Below are 24,764 nucleotides of genomic sequence, written 5' to 3'. Positions count from 1 at the left end.
TTCTTCATGTCAAAACCTAAACTTTGGTTTAGACAAGTTTCTAGTCAATAATTTAAACACATTTTCCCCTTGGACAGGGGAAAACAGCTTACAAACTGTCATTACAGAAGGAACACATGGAGTGAATTAAACAAATATCTTTTCTTATTTGTAAAGCTTCAATTGAAACTTCAATTCTATTTTTAAATATTCTTGTGAAGCAGTGTTTCTCAGTATTTTCTCTTGGAGAACTAAATATGATTTTCCTACTGTCCCTTTTGACTTCTCATTTGGTGGTCTGGGCCTTGCCACAGCTTCCCACTGTACGCTTTGAGAAAGCTGCATGACAAAATGTGTGGAATATTTTCTGTCTCCATCTGTAGACTTGACTGATCCTACAACAATGTTACAGATAAATGAGCAGCACTTGTGGGGAAAGTTTATGGCTTTTAAAAGATCTTCTTAGTCTAAAATAAATACAGCAGTGGTCAATCTCATACTGGCCAGAGAACATGACAGCCTTACACAATAGCAGTACCTGGAGATTTGAGGTTTGGTACCCAGCCCAGTGGGGTATGATTCCTTGTTAATTTTAAATTAAGCTTTTACACTTCTGCTGCAGTATGCAAAGACCTCTCATAAAAGCATCAAGCAGCCTCATTATTTCCTTATTTTTGTTCCCACATCTCCTGTCCCTGCTGTTGTCTGTTTAAACTGGTCAAACTTTTAAAATTCACTCATTTCAGTAGGAATCAGGTCAACAAGTTTTTGCATCAGATACATGTTAGCATACCCATTAGCAAATACCCAATGCAAATAACCGCATTCTCATTTCAGAATGACTGTTTCTAGCAGAGTTTTTGACGGTTAAGACATGCAGAGTTTTAGATGAAGAGTTGTTTACCTTTGTGCAGTTTTCTACCAGCTCTGTCGATTCTTAAATCAGGCCCAAACTGAAAGGGTTCAGGACAATTTTCTAACTGCCTGGTCTTCTGCAAAATACAACTGCATTTAAACTGGGGCCTTGAGGAGCTATTTTAATGTGGCTAATTTATTCTATCCTCACTGCTAATGAGGACTCACAGATTAAACTCTCATTTTATGAAAATCTGGTATAATGTTGATTTCTATTTCTCTCTCATGTGTATTTTAGATTCAATCATCCCCATAGTATCAACTTGTTTTTACATCTTTGTCTCATCTCCCAATTCAGTTTGTTCCAGAAGGCAAATCATCCTTCCCTTACTCATCCCACAAGGTCTTTGTGTTTGCCTTCATCTCAGGGGTTCTACTCTTCCATTTCATTCAAAGAGCTCAAGGACAAGGTCATAACCTCCAGTTCTTAGCAGAACTTTTCACGTTTCCAGTGGCAGTTGGAGGAAACTTCCTCTGCAGAACAGTACTCGTGCGCCCTGTGCAGCCTTCTGCTGGGGACCCATTCTTTATGGATACTACGCTGAACACCGTGGTCTTGGAGATGAAAAATGCAGTTCTGAGGCTTCAAGACAATATAGATATTATTGTCCAGGAGCTACAAGTTATTAAGAGGCAGGTGGCGATCATGGTTAATGCCATTCAGCATTTGATCAGATGCTGCACAATGTCCTCCAAGCATTAAGGATGCCTCACTTCTGGTTCTCAGGATGACTACACCAGCTCCCTTTCCTGCTTTGTGCCATCATTCTCTCGCAATACGTGTCACACAGGCCGTCAGATTTCATAAATAGTGTTCAAGTAATTACGATCAGAAACACAGAGCTGTTCAGTTCTCTTCTTGAAAATAAACTTCTTGCATCTTGTCCTTTGTGCTTCGTTGCTACCAAAACTAATATTATGTCCCTGTTGTTCAAGAGTTTGACCCTCAAGAACTCGCTGTGTGTACAAGACAAATATTTGTGCAGTCATATCCACCTGGGCGTTACTTAGCTATCTGCACATTCCTATGTATTTGCATCTGTGGGTTGTCCCTGCATTTCCCAATAATCTAATCTTCACACAAACAGAAAAATAAAGATGTTTTATCAGCTAAGCTTCGGGATAGTGGTGGGGAAATACATAAAGGGATAGTGTGAAGGATGCCCATAGGCAGTTATAGGAAATAGCAGGCAAGAGGTGCAAGATTTAGGATCACAAGCTAAAAAGGATGCAAGTGAAATATCTACGAAAATGTTTATTGCATCAAGAGGGAAACCGCTACCCTAAACTTGGAAATATTCTATGCAATACAAAACCTGATTTATAACAACTCTAAACAAGTCTCTACTTTTCTAAGTGATGGACTTCTTAAAGCATTATTTTACAATTTGTTTTTCATACAACAGACTAAATAGATTCTGAAGCACTGTGTTTTACAATCTGCAGCCTCACTGTCCTTCTACAGCAACCAGAATTTTTCCTCCTGGCAGCTTTCCAGTGTATGTTTTGCATACCTTTAGGAAACAGCTGGCAGCTTCTTCCCTGGCTACAAAACCAAAACAGAATAGATGAATTTTCCATTATCCTCAGAGTAAACCTGTTGCAAGGGCAAAAGACTGATGCAGGAGTCAGTCTAGGAATTGCACAGTACCCAATGAACCATGCAACTGACCCAAACAGATTTTGCTACCCTATCTATCACAGAAATGATGAACTAAACTAACTCAATAATAATTAAACTAGACAGTTTAGTTTAACCCTGCCAGCACAGTTCAGATACATTCATGTATTTTTAACAATCCTGCGAACTGCAGAAACAACTCTGCCTTAAATTTCTGGAGATGTTCTCACTCTTAGAATACCTCCCAAGCAGACACTTATGACATGGTCTCTGTAGAGTCTTACCCAGAACTTAAGACATTCTCAGGCAGGTCCCTAAACACATACAAGCAATCTGACCTTCAGTAAAACATGCATCCATTGGCACAATGGTGTGCCAAACCACCTAAACCCTTCTTTCTGAAACAGGGAGTCTGCAGCAGAGAAGGAATTGAATCCTTCCAGCAAAGGGTGCCACCAATATGATTCATTCAGGCTGGACTCAAAGACCTCTGAAAATACCCGTGCACTGAAGAAAACAGAGGTTGTAATTCATACATGACATCCTTCCTTTTAAGCTAATATTTAGCTGATCAACAAGATGTAGAGGAAACAAGGGCTTCTGTACACTGCAGCGGAGGTGGCACAGGACAGAAATTCTGAATGCTTGATTCTTTTTTTTTTTCAGTAACCTTGTCTGTGGCAAATCTTCACAAGTAAAAAGCCCTCCCTGCATTTCAACCACAACTCCAGCATATTTCACTTAACCTAAAAGTCCTCCTTGCGATTCTGCTGAAAATATATTTCATTCCCTGTTGTGAGCTGTCATATAATATTGCTGAGAGTCAACTGAATTTAACCTCAGAAGTAGCAAAGTTTCAGCTATGGCTCAAGCACATTTGTATAGCTGTAAGCACTTTAGCATCTGTTAGGAGAAGGAGTATCGATGTGTAACAAAGAACATTACAGAAACACATGACCTTTATAGAGAAGATCCTGTCTCCCACCCTCTCAAAATTTTGTACTAATTTCAACCTCAGAGTGTCCTTTCAGATAAATAACTTTTGTATTACATAAAGGTGCCAGCTATGCTTAATACAAAACATAATTTGTCAGTGTTTTATATTATCAGTGGACCAATTACACGTTATTCTGTACCGAATGAATGACCTTCTTTGCTAAAGCATGTCCAATATGCCAAGGCAGACAACTGCTTTTGCTGTGCCCCTTCCAAAACAGCCTTGGAGGCAGAGCGTGGTGCTTCACCTGTGCACATGGTGCTGTGGGGTCTGCAGTCATTTACCTGCAGCAGCTCTGAGATGAAGACAAGCCTGGACAACTCAGACTCTGTGGCTTATGTTGTCTGCCCCACAGCACTGCCTGCTCCCTTGAAAGGCAAAATGGAGCCTTGAGCAGAAGGGGAGAGAGAGAACAAGGGGTTAATAGTTTCATGTGCCAATACAAAGAGAATCAGCTGATGGTGTTGAGGGTGCTGAAGGATACACATGATGATAGCAGAAGTTCATCAATTGTAGAAGCTGAGAACTGGAAATAGGAGTGGGTACGCCAATAATAGACTCAACGTGGCTGATTTCAAGTGGCAGTTTAAACACCGTCTGGTAAAGGACTAATGGGACAATAAGTGACTGGTGAGGTTTGTTTGGAAGGCAGCAGGCAATGAGAGAGAGAGGATGGATGGGCCCTGATCGTCATGCTTCGGTGAAAGAGAAAACTGCTGTTAATCAGAATCTGTCTGGCACTGATGAATATATTAAAATCCACTATGGGCACATTGCCTTCCTCCCTTCTTCCACCCAGAGGAGCAGCTAGAAGGTTTGTGCTGTGGCTGCTGCTAGCGAGCTGTCTAAAGCTTTTTGCATTTATAAGATATGACCCCTATGGAAGGTTTATCTGACAAGAACTTGGCCTTGCCTCCTCCTAACCATAAAGATGCCAAAAATAAGTAAGTAACCCCCATCAAAAGGGCATGACATAGGGATCTGATGACGTATAAAAGATGAAGAACAAATGAGCACAAAGAAAATTACCCTGATGCTAGCCCCCTCTTTTCATTCTCTGTTAAAGTAATGAGCCAGTCATGGCTCTGCAATAAAAATCAGACAGCCTGTTCTGCAGCACACAGTTTTCCCTTTCTCATCTTAAATCACTGGCAAATATTTTTGTTCAACGTTAATCTTCTCCATGACCCAATTTCCACTTCCTCCACAATTTAGGATATTTTGGCAGATGCCTCTAATTTTTATGAATTAAAGTAAATGTCAGAAAGAAAGCTGCTCCTCCCATCATTCCTGAAGAGCTGGAAATAAAACCTCACGTGTAAGGTTATAAAGCTCAATGCTCCATTTTGGAAAATCGCTAAAACAAGTTCACTTAGCAGCTCCACATTAAAAAAATGTTTCCAGAAGAGCTTCTGAATTCCCTTAAACCAAATCAAAGAACAACACAAGCTATATCCCAATATCATTTTTACAAATGCTTTTCCCATAACAGCTTCAGTCTGTGCACTCATTTTAGACCAATCCCTTAATGTTTTATACTTTTTCATATAGATTTGTAACTGTAGAAGTCTTGAAACAGAATTTTTAAAGTCAAGCTGGTTGCAAGCTGAACCAACTGTAAGGAACTGATCCCAAACCCCAAGACTGGGTGAGAAAAGAAAAATATTTCATGATTGGAGGTACAAATCTACAGAAACAGGTGCAACTTCATACCCGTACTTAGGAGTCTGATAGGGTAGAGATGAACTTTTTCTCGTTAGTCCCACTTTTTTCTTTTTCTAGATGGTCCTCCAAGCCAGTTACTGCTCCACAAAATGCAAGGAAAATGGCTTTCTCCAACTGGGCAAGAACCTTGTAATCCTTAACTACTTGTCCTCTTAAGGCAGCAGTTTTCTCATAATGAATACTTTCTGAGATCAATAGCAGCGATGCCTGAAAATGACTCAGGCTTGAGTTCAGGTCCTTTTCGATATGAGGGAGGAGAAAAGACGTGGCAACAGGGAAAACAGGAAAAGCTAGAAGACAGAAGTGTTCCCCCAGATAGTGCAATGGGACAGAAGAGTGCACACACACAAGCAAGGATTCCAGCTCTGACTTATTTGGGGCTTTCCTTCCCTTCTGCCCCTTAGCATAGTAAACCTTATATGCAGCCCTTGATTTGAAGCTCACATAGGAACAGACCACTTTAGGATCCTTCAAGACACTATAGAGGAACAAATTATTACAGCAATGAGATATTACCTTTCTTCTACGTATCTATTGCTTCTATATGCTTTCAAAGAACAGATATTGCATTTTTAAAGAAAACATGTATTTTGAAACTCTCATTTAATAGTGTTTGACTACAATTTCTGAAAAACTCCAGTGGGTCTGCAATACTGAATGAACATTTCTAGTCTCAAGATTAATTATGTTAATGGTCTAAGCAAAACTAATCTCCTCTAACTCAGACAAATTAGTGTTTCCATGTGGCTCATTAATCCTTGCCTCTTCATCTGAAGAGGCCATACTTCATAGGACCAATGTATGCAAAAGAGTAGCATGGCAGGATATTTCAGACTGGAAGTGCTGAGAACAGAAAAAGCACTGCCTGATTTTATCTAGACATTTAAGGCAGCGTTTCGTGCTCTGTCCACCTTTTGTTTACCTTCCCCACTTTAAAGAAGCCCAAGGTATACCACCAAATGCCATGACCTGCTGCAATCCCATTAAGACTAGAATTTGAAATTTAAGGAACAACAATGTATTGTCACACAGTTTGTCAGAGAAAGCTTCTGCCACCTGGACAAAGGAGGAAGGAACTAAAGAGTCTGCAAGTGTAACAACCTTGCCACTGATATCCATTCATTCATTAATAATAGTTGAAAATCATCTTGCTGACAGAGCTTCACATACGGTTTCAGTAAAATGGGACAACTGAAGAAATTTTTTCCCAGCCCTTCCAGTCTTTCTTCAGAGGTTGGTCTGTCCCCTCCCTGTCAGCTCACCCAAGTACAGCTCCCTGAGAAATGAGCAGCCCAGCACCAAGCTCAGGTCCACCTCCAAACAACCACTGCCTATGTTTTACCTTTTTACACTAAGGATGTGCCTTGGTTATAATCCTCAGCTGTCAGTACCAATGCAAGCAATAAGCACAGACCAGTCACAGTGCTGGTTTGGATAGCGCAAAATTTACAGTACAGTTAAGTTACACTTGTGATAACATATATGACTATACACAAAATTTATGACAAAGCAAGGAATTGATTTGTTCATTGTATTAGGCTTCAGGATCTAACTTGGATATCATCTCCCTTTCTCTCATAATCCCTCCTGATTTAAAATGACTTTACCTCTCTCAAGGTGTTTGATCCCTGAGGTCTGAAATCCTCAGTGTGGGTGCCACTGCTCACAAATCAATTGCTACTGTCACATATGATATTGATTCCTGCAGTGCAGTGCCTAGGAGCAGCAGATGCAAAAATGCCAATTGCAATTACTAAGCAAAACAGAAAATTTATTTGTGATTAGATGGCAAGAGGAAGACCCTCACTAGCTACATTCTGGGGAAAAAAAATAAATCAAATGTCCTCACTTTGCAAAAGATACAGAAAACTATATAGGTACTAGATATATTCAGCTACATTATTTCTTTTTCCATGCTGTTAAAGTAATTGATATATATACATATAGATAGATAAAAATACACACACAGTTGTGCCACAACAATATACTCCTCTGAATGCAATTTAGAGTAATGAGTGAGAAGTGGGACAAGGCGATTTTCACATGCATTCCCTTGAACTCCCCTGTGCTACGCAAATTTTGGTGAATTTTAAACCAGATCCTTTAATGCCCTCCATCATTGCTGTTTCTGGGCACCTCATTGGCATCAACGAATTTAGCCTGAGAAAACACTCCCATGTGGGAAGTATATCTCATAATAAACACAGGGAGATGACTGGAGCTGAAAGAATAGGTCCAAGAACTATGGCAGGGGGTGTCCCTTGGCAAATTGAAGAACCTTGTCTAGAAATCCAGGCCCCTGGCACCACCCTCTCCTGAAGGGCAACTCACACACGAAGGACCACATCTTCACCTGGCAAAGAAGTGAAGAGCAATTTCTTTTCTTTTCCATGTTTTGGCCACTGTCCCACTGGCATTTTTTTCAGCCCTAGGTCTGCCAGAAACAATGACCTTCCCTTTGGAGCCTTGTTTCCTGATGCTATCCTTTGATCCGGGGGCTCGAAGAACCATCTTATGCCGTGCATCACATTCACTGCTGCAATGAGAAATCAGTGATCAGCCGACCTGCGGTGACAATGCCTCTCCAGAGAGGGTGACAGCAGCAGCACAGAGGAGAATGAAGCCTCTCTGCCTTTGGTCCAGCCAACACTATTTTCATTAACATCTGCAGATGTAGCACAGGGCTGTTCACCTTCCTATTCCTCCCAATCTGCCAGACCTGCAGCAGGAGATGTGACTGCAGCCCACGCAGGCTAGCTTCAACAGAGGTAACATTTGCAGGCAGGCAGGGTGTGCAGACATCGGATTGTGTGGCCAGCTAATGGTCTGACACCTGCAGAGACGGCTGCGCCTCCGTATTCTCAGTATAGATATTTCCTATCTGTGGTTCAATCTACCTGTGGTATGTCTGTATGGGCTGCAGCTTGGCTTCCTCATATTGTGTAGAGAAATCTCAGTTATGTTGCAGTGAGCAAATTGACACAGCATGAGATGACAATGCTAGAGACACCAGTGACTTCCTGACATCAGTGCACCAACCACTTCCACCAGCAGCAATGCGTGGGCAAGAAGCACTAAGAACTGGCCAGCACAGACACTGCCTGCTAGGATGACCTCTTGGTTCTTAAGCCAGTGACATCTGCAGTGCCCATCTTTGGCTCACATGTCATACTGAAAGCTTTTTTCTATGATCTCCTATTTCTTGGGGGGAGGGGAAACTGTTCTTGCATCTGAACTGCAGTACTGGGATGTGGGTGAAACAGTTCAATCCATGGAGGCTGCAGGGCAGTGCAGACCCACTCAGTTTCATTTTTCCTCTCTTCTGCTGGAAGGGGTGGTAGGGAAAGCAAGAGAAAAGCATGCTATATATGCTTCAGTAAGAGAAAGTGTACTCCAGACAGCTTTCACATAGCTTCTGATCCAGCTCAGGGCACAACTGCAGGGGATGCAATGCAATGCTGTGAAGGGCAACACCTGAGGCACAAGAGATATAGAATATAATCTGCACACCCTTATACTTTCCCTTCCTCTACACTTCCCTAACCCTCTGTCTCTTCATGTTAACCAATATATTTCTGGCTAGAAGCTGATACATGAGAGGAAAAGGAGACTGATTTCCTGCAGTATAGCTTCTTTTTTAAAAATAACATTGCTTTTTTGGACTAACATCAACAAGGTACACCTGTCAATCACACTTAGGAAAGGACACTATTTTCATGTCATTGCAGATCCTTTTGCTGGCCCTTGAACTGCAACATGAGTTGAAGTTATTTCTTAGACTTTTAAGGTACAAGGAACATTTTCCTGAATCCATTTTGCCGGAAAATTATGTGCACGACATTACTTTAGAGATCTAGAGAAGTCTGCATTTAGACTTCCATTTTTTCCTTTTAAGATATCACTGATATTAATTAAGACTGAATCTTATGTGCAGAAAGGATGTGATTTACAATTGGAATAGGCCAGATGCTGCTCCCAGTGACACCATCAAAAATATTCCCACTACAGCCTTGGTGCAAAGGACAGATCAAACCCTTGACTTGAGTCACTACCCCAGGTCAAGCTCTGCAAGGGGTAACTGATCTTGCTTTTAGAAGGATAATTCCCACCTTTCTGTAGCTTGAAGTGACTTCAGTAAAAAAAGCTAAATTGCATCTTCTTACGTATGTGTTTTGTTGGGGTTTATTCTACCGTATAAGAGTGTCAGGTTCCCACGTCAGCTGGTGACATTGCAAAGATGCAGAGAGCAGGTTAAGAAGGGGTGCAGTCTTGCCACAGGGGGTCTGGATCCATGGTTCATGGAGTGTGACAGATGGGCTCTCATAGATGGCTTTGACTCAGACCTTCTGCATTAAGTATGCCACAGGCCCAAGGCAGTTCCATCAAGCTCTGGGTCAGTTTTCAGCAATTTAAGATTCCTGATGGAACTCCATATCATCCCTTAATACTCTTCCTCTGTATGCCTTTACTTCAAAACTAAAGCTTGTAACTAGTTTTAATTGGCAGAAAGGGCAAGTTGAGTTTGCCTTTCTGGAATTAATCACACCTCAGGTCACAAAGAACACTTGAAAACACCCTCATGGACTTCAGATCAGAATATCCAAGGCAAGCAGGCTAGAAGAGAAGAGAGAAGGCTCCTTGATTTTGCAGGAATCAGCATAAGAAATCCCAGCTGTTGACTGACTGAGCACTTCTATCCTTAAGCTAATGTGAATCCTAAGAAGTGCATAAAATACGCACCAAAAGTTAAAGAAATTCCACAGTAAAAGCTTCTTAAATAAGTACGTCATCTTGCCAGGACTGTTTTGGCACGGTGCAATCAACAGGAGCACAGGCTGGGTCAGAAGGCAATTTCTTGAATGTAAAATTGAACAGCTTGGCTAAGAGAATTTACAAACTCCACTGGCTTCTTGGGCAGAGCTGATCAGTCCCCTCTCAAGGGAGAAGGGCTCAGCCAGAGCTTACCAAATTCACAGGCAGTGCTAGCAGAGTACATAACCAGTTTGGAACAGAGTGGTTCAGCTAGTGGAATTTAACATTAACTATCTGCAAGAGTGCAGTCCAAACAACTGCCAGCTCTCTCAACCAAAGCAGTGGGGCCTATGCAGTTTGGGAACCTTAGTCCTTCTTCCACAGCCCAGCACCACCAGCCTCTGGTGCACTTTTTGGGTAGGATCTTCAAGTGGGCTTTGCTGTTGTCCAGCCTTTGCTCTGCAGGAGTCCAGCAGGCATGGATCAGAAAAGTTAGATAAGTGCTGGATGCTCTGGAAAATTCTACCTTTACAATCTGCAGCCAGTGAGTATTGCAAAAATTCAGAAAGGCCTTGCCAAATACTTAAAAAAATTTCCTGATTTGATCCATTGCCACACTTTATGTCATCATATCATCGAAGATTCTTGCAAAATGTTTCTAGGCCAAGTCACTTTTGAGATAGAGCCTGAGAAAGAAGCATTTACAAAAAGCGAACAGCACAGTTGATATTAGCATTTCATTCCATCAAAACAGCTTTAAATCACCAGAAATATGGTTTATTGGCCACACATCACACAAAAACAATCAAGAGAACGGACTTTGTTACTGAAGGGATTTAGAAGGCTTCAAAATTGGATGTAAAGCTAGTTAAAATCGTTACCATGCAGACATTGCCAATTCTCCATGCCGTATGCACACGTACTCAAATTGTGTAGTCACAGGGGCTAACTTGCTGAGCAGAAGTATAAGAAAATATTCCACTTCTGCAGAAATGTTTACTTCAGAGGCACAATATGTTCTTCTGACAAGGAGGGGTTATACTATACATGATTAGGAATCTCTTATTATACCAAAATTCAGATATTGCAGCTCTTAAAAATTGGTTTCTGACAACAACCATTATTTAATAGCACTTAGCATATTAGTATTAGCGAGAGTGTGACAGTCATTGCTAAATAATCTGTGTAGCTTTATCAACAAGCAAACATTGCAGATGCACGGCAGCAAAATCTTTATACAACATGCTTCACATATGTGAGTGTGAATAATATTATTTTCAAATCCTCCTTCTCTCAGCTGTGTTATCTCCTTATGAGATGGACCTGCCTAATATTGGTGGAAAATGCTTTTGCTAAAGGAAAAGGCTCCTTTTCTGATAAGCTTTATTTTAACAGGGTGAGCAATCCTCATTCATAACACAGTCTGCAGTTGTCCCCATCTATACAAATTCAACCATTAGACAGAAATTAAACAGAATGTTTTAAGGAACTCCCACTTTCAAGGTCATACGGCTTCAAGCAAAGTCCATTAGGGAGACATTTGCAAGGCTGAGTGAAGCAGGATTCTTGCCTAAAGACCTGCACATTATCTGTTTGACATACATGCATTGGTAGGTTCAAGACACACATGATATAGAGGCAATGTAGTCCACTCTTTGCTTTCCCAATGTCATGGGGAAATGCTCCATTTAGCAAGACTTGAATCTATTTCCTTTAGCCTAAGGACAGCCTGAAGCCTGTGTCTACCCTAGAATATCTCAGTGGCTGTTTTGTAGCACAAGCTATCTGATGGTGAGCTGCCCTTGGATCATCACAGGACATGTACTGGCCCATCATTGGCTTAGTGACACCTTAGGTTACACCAGAGCTTTATACCTGATCTACCTGGGCAAGTCAGTCAATGCCCTTATACAGAAGATCAACGGCCCTTTGAAGAATTACTTTGCACACTGGAAGACACACTGATACTACCATGTGCAGTTGGCTGAGCTTATGCAAGGCTGGAATAAGGCAAGAAAAACTCCACCGCGATGGTTGGATGTGTGTCTGAGCCTGCTCCTAGCGAGCCAGGCTGGAAGTCCCAGCACTGCACTCCATGGTGCTACCAGTGTGGGGAAGCCCTTCCATCTCAGACCCCCAAGCCACAAGAAAAGAGAGTGCTGGAGTCCGGAGAGTGAAACGCTTCTGTATTTGTGAGAAGCATTACCCACAGGGAGCACAATCTGCCCACCAGGTGACAGAGCACTGCCTGTGCAGTGTCACAGAAGCAAGGGCAATGGCATGTTCCCCTCTGTGTCCACCAGCTAAGCAGCACTGTGGCCCTCATTCAGGAGCTCCAGTCCATTTGGTGTACTGAATGCCAGCCTGCAGACAGTGAAATGAAATATTCAGCTTCTCTTTAGCCTTGCCCTGCTGGCCTCCTTGCCCCCTCCCACAGTAATGCAGCAAGACACTCTCTGAAAGCCAGTGATGTGATTTACATTTCCATGGCACATTTCACATTAATAGATGCCAAAGGACACTTCAAACCATCTTTTGTAGAGAAAGTCTTAGGTCTGAGTTATGATAAAACACTGCAGCACCTAAGTATCACACAGTAGCCTTATGACAAGCTGCAAAGATAAGTATCAAAGGTAGCTACAAAGGGAATTTTGGTGGGGTGAATGTAGTTTCTCACATTGGTTCTGGCCAGAAGATCAGAACCAATATTATTCCAGTTCTTACAAAGGATGGCAGAGAGGTCTTAGTAGCTACAAGTTTTTCTGTCTCAGAAGATAATGTGTCCTGGAGCCAAAGTCATACAGAGAAACTGGAATTAGTAATAAATCAAAAATAAATGAATTCCACTTACTGGGTCAGTCCTCACTATAACCTATCATAACCTATGTCTTCCCTTCAGCACTCTGTCATCAGGCTTGTAATGATTTATGATGAGATCCCAACCCAGCTCAAGGCAACATGTCTGGATGCAGAAGACTAATCCTCTGCTGATGTACACTGACAAGATGCAGCTGAATTTGATGAAGTGGTATCAATTTACAACAGCTGAGGATATGTCACATAAGGTAATCAGACTTCAAAAGAAATGTGATGGCAAGAGTCCTAAACATTTTCAAAACACTGTTGTCAGGACAAATCTCAGAGTACAAAATGCTTCTTTGAGAAGTTGTCAGAGACCCATATGGGTTTTTGGTTTATTTTATCCTGCCTGGAACAGCGTGCACCCATCTCTCCCCCTTTCCAGTGATTGTTACTGCTGTACCCTAAAACCTTACAGGCAGGAGTCTCTGGTATCACATCAGCCCCAAAGGTTGGCTTAAAATTGACCAAACATTTTGCTGAGCTTTCTCCTCGCCCCCCCTTAGGCTGCTAAAACTTTAGCTAAAATATTTATTTTTCGTTATGTCTGTGAAATGGGGAGTTTCAAAAGAGGCAGAAAAACAACCTGTAAAAAGCAATTAATAAAATAAGCCAGCACTCCCAAAACTGTTCAGAACACCTCATTCAACAAGGCGTTGAGACAGAACAACAGCAAAGTTGCTAAATAAATTGCGACAAAACAAAATCCAGGGAAAGGGAAAATAATAGCCTGCATTTCCTAGCATCTTTTATCCGAAGTGCTTTGCAAACATATATGCATATTATTTAGGGATCATTCATCTAACTCTAAAATATAGCTGGTTTCACATCGGAACTAAGTTACATAACAGCACATAATAAAACTATATAGCAGACTCAGAATAAGGGAAATGAAGAGTAACTGTTCCAGTTGAATTACAGAACAAATGCCAAGTCAGCAGAACACTACTTTCTCTAGGTGAAATGTAGTGGAACATTGAGGATTGCATTCAAGCTTGTGTTATGGCATCACTAACGACTAAGCCTTCGGGTTTATCTCTAGATGAAAATATAGTACCTCTGGCAGCAGAATGCCTCTATCAGAGTCCTAGAGAGGGCCCAGGTGTTACCTAGTAAGTCATCAACATCCGTTTCTGAATCACTTGCATTTCCTCAAAGGTCTCCCCGCTGACCTCCCATCAGTCGGTGAAGTCCATCGAAGATGAATATTTCTTAAGAGCCAGTATGATCACAGCCCAGGCACAAAACTGCTTCTAACACATTTGTTAGCCCAGGAGCACTAGTACGATTTCTGGGAGAGGTCAGACAGGTCACAGGATGCACTTGCTTACTCTAAAGGCTCTGGTTAACAGCGTGATGGAAATTAAGTCGTTCATATGCCAGTGTGATTGCATGTAATGGGGAGGGATTGTATTTCTGGCTGTGGACCACACTACCTAATTAAGGTGCATGATCTCCCCTAGCTACTGGAGATTGAAGATGTGCATGGGGGTTGCTGGCAGGCCACCACGCTCATCCAGGAACTACAATTTTAATTGTTATTATTCATATAGAAGCTCATTGTTGCATTCTACATCACAAAAGGCATGTTACAAGCAGGAGCCTTGCTGTTAGGTGGCTCTTCTTTTTCCTCACTGCCCAGCTCTCACTTGTTTGCATCATAACAAATTTCACATGTTCAAATGATCAGCATGAAACTTATTCACAAGTTACCAGTGACAGATGCCTGGGGGAGTCAGCTCTGCTCGAAAGCCTCAATTCTTGTATTTTCTGTTTCAAGCGTCAAAGGGCATGAAGTTGTGATTGGTTCATACATGGAAGTTTTCCTTTACAAATAAAGGCTAGAAACATTAGTGTAACACCATCTTTAGTACTGTAGAGCCTAAACCTATTCCACAGACCAAGGGGAATACCCCTGCAACAGGGATTTCCTTTCTTTATCTTACAATACACAGCACTTAATGGTCCATCCCAGCACTTGAACCAGAACTTAACTTGTAGGTAGCCCCTTTACAGTTCCAGCAGGCTCAGAAGGTGGCAGAAACATAGGACAGTAGAAATGCAAAGTGTAATTCACTCTTCTTCACAACTAAAGGATGACCAGGCAAACCAGTTTGTGTGTCCTTTTCCCAGAGAAAGCTGCACAAAAATCTTTAGTGGTGAGAAGCGAATGGGATACCTGGGCTGGTGGTTCATCCAAAACCTGGGATCACCACACTCATGGCTGATGAGGAACTGCTGCTGTCTCAAAGCAAGGTGCATCACCTGCTGAAGCAATATCACTTTCTGCCCCCTTTGTCTCTGTCCTTGCCTCCTCTAACCTCATAGCAAAACTAAATGAAGGCTGCAGGCCTACTTGCCCTCTTTTCTTTTCACAATCTGTTTTTCTTCCTCATTCAAACACATATATATGAATAAAATGACTGTTTTATATGGTTAAAATTATATCCCCAGACATTTTAGACCTGTAGCCAAAACAGATTTGACTAGTCTGAATTCACTTTTGAAGAATAAATAGGAACATGGAAAGGTGTTGGAATCAAAGCTATCACAATCAAAGGCTGGAAACCTCCAGCTATGTCTTGAGAGACTTGATCTGGAGATAAGAGAGCCCTTCCAATTTAAGGAAGAAAAAGGAGAGTATTGAGCAACTAATGTGTGACTCTTTCACCACGAAGTCCTCCTACAGTTTCTCATCTCCATGTGGCTTTTTTGTTCCTAAAAGCCATCTCTTTCCAAGCTATTTGCTGTGGCATACCTGCCTGAACACAGAAAATACCCTCCCAAACCAGGGAGCTTACTGGGACAGACCAAGTCAGTCAGCACCAGCTGATAAGAAATAATTCAATACAGCCTATTCTGCAGTCTCTGGCCCTGGGACACTAATCCAGGAGCTAATAAAGCAGTAATCCCTCGCTAATCCACAGGCTCTGTTTCCCCTGCTCAGCCCCACATCATTACTCTGGGTTATATCTGCTTTTGCCACCTTCAATCTCCCCTCTCTCCCTGCTCCCCCACCTTGCACCGTCCTCACCAGTGCAAGACCATTACAGCCACCTTTCAGGACTCACATAACAGAGCCATTAATATTTAGTTATTTCAGCCTTGCCTCCTGAATTATTGCTATCCCTCTTGATTTTCTGAGTCACTTCTTACGTCTAGCCCAAATGAATCTTGCAGAGATGCTGCTTTTGGGACGGAGTCAGTTTTACGGAGTGCTTTCATTTAACAACGATCTGGAGCTTAGTTGCAAACTTGCCATCTTTGAATTCAATCAGACGTCCCTTGAATAAGGTGCTGTATTTTAGGCAACCCAAAGAAGCTGATATAGGGAGAGCTGAAGTGCTGTTTCTTCCCCACCTTTGAAAAAGAACACCTGTGGCCTACTGCTGGAGTTTGGCCCAAGACACAAAAGCCAAACAGAAAAGGGAAAGGGAGCCTTAAGAGGATATGAGAAAATATACCAAATGCTCCCAACACCCATCAATTTGTAAGCACAAATTATTTACTTTCAGCAGATGTCTCAGGATGTCAAACACTTTTACTACTAATGAGTATAAGGGTTGAAGGGTACTATACCGGGTAGGCTGTCAAAGTCATGAGCTCTCTCCCTTGATTTATGAAACAAGAAAGGCTCCTCATCATCCACATCGATTTAACTTCACCCAGTTTTTAAAAACAAAGCAGCACTTGGATCTGTGTGCTTCAAATCACAAACAGATTCATGAAACATAGTAGAGCCACAGTGGTCACCCCACCTGGTAAAGTGCTATTTAAAGAGGACTAAGAAGCTGACTACAGTCCTCATTTTCTATCTGTCCCTCCTACATTCCTTTCATCTTCCCCATTCTCCAGATGACAAGGAAAATGGACGCACTATAAAGATCAACAAGTTGGGGTGTTTCAGCTGCTTCTTTCGTGCTGGCTAAGAAGGAACAGAAATGAAAAGCAAGTATACAAGTCACAAGCAACAGGACTGCCTTAAAGATGTGCGAGACCTCTCTAATGCCACATCCACAGCAGCTATGTCGAAAAATGACTGTAACAATAAAACCTCATGTCAAAAAGGCCTCCATCCCTCGGTAAGGCTTTTCAGAGCTGTCCATTAGAGCTCACTAGCAGTCAACCACAGCAGGAGCCTGGCTCCTGCAGATGAAATCCCAGGCTCCAGACCTCCAGTCAAAAAACTTCACCCTCAGCCAAAGAGAAGAACCTAACAAAAACCACACCATTCTTCACCCTATTGAACATGAGAAGAAAACCCTAGTGGGGAAAATGGAGCTTATAAAAATAGGTGCCTATGCCTTTGCCACAGGTTTGTAGGAGGAAACCGGGGGGGACCACCAGTTGCAGGGCAAGCAAACATTCCCTTGTAGTGACCAGAGCAGCCTCATCGAGGACTCTCAGCAGCCAGCTCAGAGAATTCATGACTTAGACAAAGGCAAAGATTTAGACAGGCAAGCTATGCCCTAGGTATTAAAAACTGCCAGGCCATTTGGGGTTTGATTTCAGCTGCCAACAGACAAACTGCAGAAGAGAAGCAGACTGCCAGCCAGGGCATGTGATCTGGACACTGCCTCTGCTCCCCTCAGAGATCCACGTATCTGCTGCGCCCACACATCTGCCCTCCACTCCCCTCCTGCAGGAGAGAGCGCTCCCACCGCAGCCTGTGTCTGACACCAGGAGACAATAACCATGCTGTGACACTGCAATACAATGCAGCAGTGTCCACCCATCATCACCAAAGACCCACTGCAGCTCTCAAGCAAAGCCCATTCCCCCACCATCCCATGAGGTTGAGGACACAACACATCCCTGCTGGCCCAGAGTTGAGTCTAGGAGGAAACTTCGTGACCTGGATCAACCTGGGAGCACAGGCACCTGATGTAAAAGGACATCACATCTCATGGCTCTTGAGAAAAACAAAACAAAACTGCCAAAATTCCCCCACCCCACAAGTTCCTGCCTATTTGCTGTGCTCCATGGCCAATAATGTGCCCATAAACACTGCAATTACATTGGCTATCAAAGCAGGTGGGCAATTCATCAGCCAGCTGCATCCCTCCTACGCACCGCCATTTCCTTCTGTCCTGAAACAAGGAGAATTTGTCACCTCTCTTATTTCCCTGCCAAGCACCCAGGACCTTCACGGCTACCTGTTGGCCCACTAGATGACATGCCTGTAATTTGATGGCACTCTTGTGGACAGGACACAAGGGCTGCAATGGAGCCACACTGCTGCATCAATGTCTGAAGATGCTGTGACCTCTTCTGACCCCATTGCCCACTCTCCCTCTGAGACACCAAATCATAGCAAACAGCCCCTGCACATGGCCATCTTGCATCTGTCCAACTGCTCCTATCCTGGTAGTAGCTTCTGTCCTTAAGTACCTGACTAGTTCATTTGAGATTATGGTCACGGGCACAGCATGTGTTTGCTGCATCCCTGTCTATATGCTCTTTATGAACCCCTGGCAGCATGAAGATGCAGTGCACAGAGGCGACAGGGGGCCAGAGAGAGGGGAAGGATATTTGAGTGCTGACTGGGCTGTCCTCCTGATGAAGGAAAATGACAAGCCAGGATTCATCATCCACAGCTGCTCCCTTTTAACTGCTTATGATTAATATTTACAGAAGGGGAATGAGGAAATCAAGACATGTTATTTTTTTTTGCAGCAGGTTTTCTTCCAGAGAAGAGGCCAGTCTAACAGCCACCCAGGCTGCTTCCAGCCTCTGTTTATCCCCAGCTGGCAGAGGCGCTGTGAGTTTGTATGTACACACGCACACATTATCTCTCTCACCTCCCCAACTTCTGAGCTAGAAAAGCCTTAGCCCCAGGAATGTTTTCTCTCCCATGAGAGGGCAGCAACAACTCTTCAACAGGCTGAAATACTGCTCCTTCAAGCTCCCACCCTTACCTTAAGACTGACAAGCAACTACCCCTGCTCTCTGGTCACCACTAGGCATCGCCCATCAGCTTTTTCCACCTTCTCCCCCAGATATAGAGTCCTCTATGAACAAAGACATTTTGTGCACCCATTGATGGATTCTGAAGGTTGCAGGTGGGAAGGTGGCTGAACATGAAGAGGACCCCTTCTCAGAGGCTCAGTGGCTTGGAAGAGTTTTCCTTAAGGGCAGAGAGCACTATAAGCACAGGATTGTCCCTGTCAGCCAGCTCATTTGCCTTACCCGTGTGCAAGTGAGTGGGAGAGGACTGTCTACTTGCATTAAAGCAGTTACACTCTTAATAAGCTGCAAGCAGACAATGAGTTGACTTGGGGAAAACCACAAAGCATGGCAGGGCAGGAGTGGAGAGACTCTACTAAAACACTTTTGGTTTTGACAATCACAGTAACAAGACCTCTGGTCTATACCTAAAAAGATAGTTTAACAAGTCCGAGGAGGTATTCAAGGCTACTAAGACCAATTGGCAGGAGCCTGAGACTAACTCACTGGCCCTCAATATGTTAATTCACAATATACCTGAGAGAAGAACACGACCCAGAGCTCCATAGAGTTACGAGAGCATTGCTGCTGGGAGGATCAAGCGAAAATTTTTTATGCTGGTGGTGGTAGCAGCCATTGTTCTTTCAGGACTGTCTACATTTAGCCTGTACCCAGGGCTAAACTATAACAGTCGCTCTATCACCTGACAACCCCTCACCAGCCAGGAAGGGGAATCAGGAAAAAAGGAGAGCAGACCTGTGAGTGGAAGTGAGAACAGATTTTAATGAAATAACACCAATACCAACTGAGACATACAGAGTTATGCTCAGCCAAATGAATATCCAGTTGTCACAATCAACCAGAGAGAAGTCCTCAGGATCAGGGAGAAGCCAGAGGAGCAGGAGGAACCCCAGGATGAACCCCACAGGACCTCCCCTTCCTCAGCTAACCTTCCCCCTTTACAATGACCATGACATTATGGTATGGGCTACACCTGTGGCTAACTCAGGTCAGCTGCCCTGGCTGACTCGAAACTGCTAATGGCCTGCCTAACATGGCTGGGCTGTGATTCCAACCCAGCCAAACCAGGACACAGAAAGAAAGAGAGAGAAGCTGTTCAGCTACTTTGGAATAGGCAATTGCAAAAAAATCTGCTTGAATCAGTCTTGCAATCACCAAGGCCGGTCAGTCTGAGTTTCCCTAGTAAATGCTTCCACCAGGAGCTTAAGACAAATGGCGAGGACAGTTATGGTGGAGGGGTGCAGAGAAAGACAGGGACAGCAGCATGGTAGAGGCAAACAGGAAACCAGGGAAGCAGCTCCTGCACAACACAGAGCAAGCTAAGGGAGAGCTTTGGCTGCAGAGCATTGGGCAGCTGTGTTCAGGGAAACAGGACCTTGGATATGTTCCTTGTCAATAAGGCAAGCTGCATCAAAGACAGACCTTCCTCCACTATCAATTACTTACCAAACAACCCCTGCACTCCTGAACTAGTTGCTCAGGTCTGGAGGTAGCACTGGCTGCCTCTCCTGCAGCAAGAACCATGGAGCAAACCCCAGCAGAAGGTCTGGTAATGTAACTCAGGGTACAGGGGAGATGGAGCTGCCACTTGTGCTCAGCATCTCCAGCTCTGAATCCAAGGCACACAGGTCAACAAACACATAAGAGTAGTCAGAAGGTTTTACTCTGGGCCCCACTAGCTCAGGCATCCCCACCTCTAAACTCCTCTAAGGCCATTGGCATAGAGAGGCAAGCAGGGGATCAATCTCCCACCCCACTGAAAAAAAGTCCCAGAACAGCAATCCCATGGCCTGGTCACACACACATACCGCTAGGGGAAAAAAACAAACAAACAAACAAACCAAAAAACCCATCCCCGAGCTACTTCAAAAATACCATAGCCTGTGCACTAGTGCTTTTCAGTCCCAGCAATAGCAGGAGGCAGATGCAGCACAGGGCAAGGAGACTGCCAGTCCCCCCGCCACCCCCACCACACAGGCAAATATACAAACTTACCTTTCACTCCTTCTTTCACTAACTGTCTTATCGCCATAGCAACTGTAATCCTAGGTCATACAACTAGGAAAAAAAAAATACAGCACAAATGAAGACATACAGTATCGCCAAACACAGACTCAGTGGTAGAATCTAATTTTGATTAGAATCATAACAGTGGTTTTGCATAATTATACATATATTAATGCCCAACATGCCCATCTTCAGTTAAAATTCATGAATTAATTTCTAAATAAAAAGCATTGCTCATTGCACATTAACTTTAATTATTTTTTTTTAAAAGAGAAAATATTTCTAAAAGCTCAAGTCATACTTGCAGAGCTTTTTCTTAATCCTGAGATTAACAGGGAGAGGAAAATGCAAAGATTAAGTCAGCTCTGAAGTAGAAACATGGCACAAAACATAACAGGAAACTTTGCTACTTCTCCAATATGAGGAGAGTAAGTAATAAAAAATATTTGCCATATACTAGAGCGTACCTGGAATTGAGACCCAAAGGAAAGCATCTCGTAGCCTTTCCCTTTGGTGCTTAGCAGTGGAAGCAATACAGCAGCATCATACTGAGAAGCAACGTACAGCTGTGAGTGACTGAGCACAGGTTTGTCTGGCACCAGAATTTACTACATAGCTTGAGGTCAGCATTTACAAGCGGACGTTTATTTACTCTGATGGCACAGATATGAGATAGCAGCATCAAGGGACAGCCCCAGCCAAGAAAGCCCTGTAAAGTAAAGGAACCTTTCCTTTGTGTCCTTCCTTTTTTTATTTGCTCCTACTACCTTCAGGTTCCTTTATTAACCACTAAATGCAAATGCCATGAAAGTGGTACCCTATACGCCTCTTTATAACTAAGTTTCCAGGTGGGCCTCATGTGAGTGGTGGGGAACCCTTGGTGCTGATCAGACCCCACCTTCCCTGGTACTGCGTGTGGGGTAGTGCCTGGAGGATGGTTATTGCTACTTCAGGCAGCAGGGACCTGGGTATGTAGGGGCTTCGCAGTGAGCTCTTGCATTTCAAGCATTCATACAGCTCTAAGGATGCTTGCAAAACCCTGACCTGGTGTATGCTGGACTTGATGTTAAAATAAATGCAGCATTCTTAGGAGGTGCCTCTTCTTTAATTGTAATCATATCATAGCCAAGGAATAAAGGGAGAAGCTACTACCTGGGTTTGTCTCCACAGAGGCTTATTTAATTCCTCACTTACAGAAAAGGCAAGGATGACTAGGACAAAAGAGAGAGGAGGGCTGAGCTTGAGGGAAGCCTTTGGAGCTGGAGAATGGATGGAAGAAGGGAAAAGAGGGAGATGGCAAAATAAATGGAAAGACAGAAGAAGAGATGGAGAGAGGTCTGTCCTAAACAGCAATGGAAATCCCTCACAGCTGTCAATCTCCAGCTCCTCTCCTCTTTGCACTGCCGTTAGTGCATAGTGGAGGGAAGAGAGGCTGAGCACAAAGCACAGCCAGCATGGGGAAGAAAGCTCCCTTCTCACCCATGTTTCTGAAGGAGGGAAAGGAAATTCACTGCCTCTATGTCCAAGCCTGTGTCCATGCTGACCAGTGTCTCCCTTGACCTCCCCTCCACAGCAGGGAGCTCTGGCTGACAAGGACCTTTGGAATGCGCAGCAGGACCAAATGTGCCCCCTTCACTCCACCTTGCAAGAATCTCCTGCCCCTGCCCACATACCTGAGCCCTGGAAGCCCACCTATTCATGACAAAAAGAGAAATAACAGGTGCTGCTGGTCACAAACAGATTAAAAAATGAACATACAGCTCTGGCTCACTTGTGCTTACTCTGTCTGTCCTCCCTTCTCAAATGCTGGCTCAGACAGAAAAGATGCTTTTTAGAGAGGTCAGATGGGGTCAGAGGGTCCTGCTGGGCAGGAGCTGTGAGCTCAATGGAAGGAAGAACTCACCTCCTTTCCAACTCATTCCTCCTCCAGCTTGTCCTTCAGGTTGGTCCCTGGCTGGGAAGCAGAAGTTCAAAAAGATGTATATATGTATCTTGTAGCCCATGCTGGGCAAAGCCAGCTGTTCTGTAACCGCGCTGAATAGCTGACCTGCGTACTCAAAGCAACTCTGACCTGCCCAGACCACGTGTGCCGGGGAGGCGCAGTGTGTTGCCAAGCTGTGCTGTAGGTATGTGTGGGCTCTTTGCCCAGGATTGCCCACTGCCTACTAAGGCTACCCAGCCTCCTGCCTGAACAGAGAGCCGTCGCATTGCTAAAACCTCTAGAAAAACAGGAAAAGTGTTCAAATGTCTCTGCAGTAAAATTTACGGATGGGAACAGGACAGGCATCGAGAAGATTCAAAATATTCTCTGAACTGGTGAAGAAAATATAACCAGCTGCTCCTCTGATTTTTGTGTTGTCTGCAATTACCACCTTTGCCATGAAAAGTGGGTGGGCCACAAAAGAGGGAAATGAGACAGGGACTTCAGATGGAGGAACGGAGAGTCAAGGTGTAAGACAGGTAAGAGACATGTCTCTCTGGCCATCAGTGGTAAAATTGCAGCAGGTGAAATCGTCACAGGCTGCTTTCATTTCCTGCCTGCCTGGGTGCAGGGAGCAGTGAAACTACCCTGGCACAGACCTGTGTGATCCCATGTCCTATGTGCACCTGGAGACCTTCTGCTAAAGCCTTCTCCTCCCATCCCTTCACAAATAAGTGCCTGGCATACATATATTGAAGAAAGCATGGGTTTGTCTCCACAGCCCCCTGTGGTCCACAGCCCTATGGGCTGAGTGCACCCCTGTACTGCCTCCTCACCCTGTGCCTAGCACTCTGGATGCTGGCGTGCCCTGAGTCTTGTTGCTGGGCACAGACTACATACAGCCAGCATTGGCCAGCTAACACCTCCTTCTCCCTTCCCAGTTTCCAGAGGCAGCATGGACAGAGGGTTTCCTTCTCAGGACATTTGCAGGGAATGCTCAGACCTACTGGAAGTAGTTGGAAAAGGAGTGTGCATTTTCCCACACCCCTTCCTGCCTTCTAGCACCCTCGATGTGGGATGGGCTGTGAGGGGACAAGGGGCCCTTCCTGCGGGTAGGACAGGGATGGGACCCTGAAGCAACTGGGGAGGTCTCTGAAGGGGGCATGAACTTGAAAGGGTCTTAAAAAACCTGAGTCCTCATGCTGAGGGACCCAAATGGCTCAAGGTGTGTAAGGAGACCTGCACAAGCAGCCCCCCATGTCAGAACAAGGGGACTCGTCACTGACCTATTCCCCTGTGTCCCCCATAGAGCCAAATACATGAGCTCAGGAGAGAAAGGGATGAAAAGAGGAGAGGGGTGTGTAGGAAGTAATTGAGATAAATTCAAGGAGGAGCTGAAATTATGACCTAGGAAGTTTGTCTCTGTCCCAGATATATTGTTACCCCCACTTTGCCTCCCAGTGGCTCCTGCAGTGTTGATATAGGCTTGGTGCATCCCTTGGTGCTCCTTTCCTGCAGATGTCCCTGCACATAGAAATCCCTTGACATGAGGTGCAAAGCGAGGGGGAACCCCGTGCCTCCTCCCCATTCCATCTCTCAGGGTTTCTTTTGCCCAAGTCACCTGCTGTGGCTCCCATGGTGCTGCGTCAGCAGCAGGGAGAGTTATGGCTCTGCTGGGGACCCCAGCAGGATGGTCCCCTCCCTGCAAACACAGGCATTGAGCCACACTGAGGGAAAGCAAAGCAGCAAGGATTGAAGTGACATAGGCCCTGTTCCCCTTCAGGGGGACATTTAAGCCTGTGGAGAGGCAGAGGGGATCTGTGAGCATATCCAGCAGCACAAGATTTATGATTTAGGCAAACAGTGTAAATGCTGAAGTACTTACATGCTAATGTCTTTCCTAGCACTTTCACAAATGGACTCTCATGCCCATCTGTGCTGAGCAACCTCAGCTGCTGTCTCATAGTAGAGACCTATGTAATTGCCTCCTGCCTACAGGCACACCTGGAAATCTTATGTGT

This window comes from Leptosomus discolor, chromosome 1, assembly GCF_034619465.1.
Source record: "Leptosomus discolor isolate bLepDis1 chromosome 1, bLepDis1.hap2, whole genome shotgun sequence".
NCBI lineage: Eukaryota > Metazoa > Chordata > Aves > Leptosomiformes > Leptosomidae > Leptosomus > Leptosomus discolor.
Note: the sequence above shows the minus strand (reverse complement) of the source record.